Below are 3623 nucleotides of genomic sequence, written 5' to 3'. Positions count from 1 at the left end.
CCCAAAGGAACATAGGTAAATCAGTGAAGCTCATCATGGACCTGACCATATCCAATAGGGTCCGATTTCTCCTCTCTGACACCCCGTTGAGTTGAGGTGTACCCGGAGGTGTCCATTGTGAGACTATGCCGTTTTCTTTGAGATAGTCCCGGAATTCCCCACTAAGGTATTCTCCTCCCCGATCTGATCGAAGAGCCTTAAGAGGTTTTCCAGTTTGTTTTTCTACTTCATTCTTGAACTCTTTGAACTTTTCAAAGGATTCAGACTTGTGTCTCATAAGATACACATACCCATACCGTGAATAATCATCGGTAAAGGTAATGAAGTAAGAATAACATCCCCTGGCTAGCACATCAAATGGGCCACATACATCTGTATGTACTAGGGTAAGTATTTCAGTGGTCCTCTCCCCATGTCCTACAAAGGGCAGTCTAGCCATTTTTCCTTGAAGACAGGACTCGCAAACTGGATATGACTCGGAAGTCAATGAGCCTAAAAGCCCATCTTTATCCATTTTGTTCATTCTGTCCTCTCCAATATAACCAAGCCTGAGGTGCCACAAATATCTTTGGTTTATCTCATCTCTGGATCTTTTGGATCCTTTGGCACTCACTTCTTGCTCAGTAACATTCACAGATACATCCATATGTAAATGATAGAGACTGTCAATCATAAAACCACGTGCGACTATTTTATTTCTTAAATAAATAGAACAGCAGTCTTTGTCAAATGTAAAAACATGACCTTCCTGTGCTAGACATGAAACAGAAATCAAATTTCTGCTAGCAACAGGTACATAATAGCAGTCTCTAAGTATTAAACTAAATCCAGACGGTAGTCGCAGATGGTAGGTGCCCACAGCCACAGCAGCAACTTTTGCCCCGTTGCCAACCCAAAGGGTTACCGCACCTTCCGCCAGCCTTCTACTTTCCTTTAGACCCTGCATGGTAGTGCACAAATGAGCACTAGAACTAGAATCTATAACCCAACTAGAAGTAGAAGAAACCGTTAGATTAGTTTCAATAATGAGCAAGTCTATACCTTCTGAAGGTGTGTCTTTCTTGTTCTTCAGGCTCTCGAGGTATGAAGGACAGTTTCTCTTCCAGTGGCCTTCGACATTGCAGTGGAAACATTTTCCTTTGTCGTTAGCCTTTTTCTTTTGAACTTCCTTCTTTGGCTTCTTGTCTTTCTTCTGCTTCTTAGCAGGCTTCTTTTTCTTCCAAGTAGACTTTCTCTTGGAACCAGAAGTCAACTCAGCAGCAAGGACATTGCCCCTTGAACCTTTCAAGGCTCCCTCAGCAGTTACCAACATGTTTATGAGTTCAGTCTTAGTGCATTCAATCTTATTCATGTGGTAGTTTACTATAAACTGACCAAATGAATCAGGAAGTGACTGTAGGATCAAATCCACTTGCAATTCCTTGTGCATGTCCATACCGAGCTTCTCAAGCTCCTCTAGGTCCTTGATCATGGTCAGACCGTGATCATGGACAGACTGCCCTTCGCGCATCTTCGCTTTGAAAAGCCTCTTGGACACTTCAAAACGAGCTGTGCGACTCTGCTCACCATACAACTCTTGCAGGTGTGCCAGTATGTCCCTAGCAGTCTTTATATTTTCATGCTGGCATTGGAGTTCATTAGACATGGATGCCATCATATAGCATTTTACTCTAATGTCATCATCCAACCACTTTTTATGCATCTCACGCTGAACATCAGTAGGACGTGCTGGTAGTGTGGGGATATCTGAATCGAGTATATAGCCTATTTTCTCACAGTCCAAAACAATTTTGAGATTTCTAAGCCAGTCCTTGTAATTGGTTCCGGTCAGTCGGTTGGTCTCAAGAATACGGGTCAAAGGGTTTGAAGCCGACATTGTATCTGCAGAGAGTAAAGATTCTAGTTAGACTTTTGTACTTGATCCTAATCTGTTCTAAGGTCTTTTAGAATAAATGTGACTCCCACTATTTTCTCGAATTCCTCACACTCCCCTGGTAGGAAAACGGAAATCCCACACGACTAGGGTTTCTAGTGGGTACTGCGGTCCCACCGATTTACATGCCACCTCACCTAACAGTTATTGGTGACACATAGATGGATGAGTGTACAACTCTTGTACAATGCTTCTCAAGCATGTTGCAGTGTAACTTGGTCTCTAAGCCATGAAGACCTCACCTAACAGTTATTGGTCCCATTTCTTAGTTAAGTCAGACCCACCGTATAACCGTAGGAATAAAGTCGTCATTGGGTCCTCACCTAACAGTTATTGGTGCCCAACCCCACCTTTACCCTACAACATCTCATGTCTATAGAGAGGTCCAGCCCCCCGATGCAACTTGACCACTGTGTCCAGCCGAGACAAGTCAACATCAGAAAGGCCTTAGCAGCTCTACTACAGTGGAAGACCTATTGACTTAATATTGGTTAATCAGGTCTTAGTGTTTGCAACTTGAGCCCTTCATAAGAGGTAATCGATCAATTGGCCAGGTAAGCAGGTGGGAGGCTCCCCTTACTCAGAGAGTAAGGTCCTAATTAAGTAACCACCTTTCATGCTTTCCTAGACACCAATTAGATCAATTAATCTAATATGACTTGCTCATGTCGGTTCACTCTCGACTTGATTGAGGAGATTTTGATTTAGGTCTCAATTGGGTTTGCTACATCACATGTAAACCTATCTACCCGACTCTCATTCACATCACATGCAAACGGCGCATTGCAGGCAGTTATAATCGCGGCAATAATTAAAGCTAAACTTTAACTAGGTGATGATCATGGATTCTAATTAGGTCGTATTACAAGCACATGCACATCAATCGATCAAGTGGTCTTCAACTCTTGAATTGGTTCCAAGCTTTCTTGATTCGATCCTTGATCAACTCTTGATCCCATCGCCATCAACCGCTTAGATCACCTTTCATCTCATGCCTTTGCTTCAACTTGATCGTTGATGTACATCACATCACAGAAATACAACCAGATGTAAAATAAAAATAAAAATAAATTACATCTCCTTTTAGGAGGCACGCAGGCCTCTCAAAAAATCAAATAAGATGCATGCAAGCATCTGAAAAATTACATGACATCGCAGATCACATCGCAGGTCATTACATTTGATACCAAAAGGGTTTGAATCCTATGATCATCACCGTATGCTACAATTATAATTCCAGATCTGAAAACTAACTGATTATATCATGACATAGGTCGCTGATCATGCTAATCATGATTCTAAACTTTGTAATCCCAATAACAATGCAATTAGAATCATCTTTTTATCACATAAAAATCAGCATGTAAAAATCAGCACCCCTGAAAAAATCTGCATGCAGAATTTTTCAGCATGCATGATCATTTAATTTTCAGATCTAACAAGCCTTTAAATATTTAATTCTTACCTTAATCTACGAAGCCTAGGCTCTGATACCACTGTTGGGAACCCGCCCATGCCGCTGATATTTCAAAAATTTTTCAGATGGCAGCGGAATCGGCATGCACGAGTTCGACGTTCATCGCATGAACGTTGTTTCGAGACCTTTCGTAATTAGGTAAGAATTAAAACTTTTAAAACTAATAGGAAGATCAAATCTTCACCTTGCGCGGGTAGATGATCACCGCAAATC

The sequence above is a fragment of the Phoenix dactylifera genome, chromosome 15 (genome assembly GCF_051530095.1).
Source record: "Phoenix dactylifera cultivar Ajwa chromosome 15, Ajwa_hap1_PhDact_Kaust_v1.1, whole genome shotgun sequence".
Lineage (NCBI taxonomy): Eukaryota > Viridiplantae > Streptophyta > Magnoliopsida > Arecales > Arecaceae > Phoenix > Phoenix dactylifera.
This window is presented reverse-complemented; position numbering follows the sequence as displayed.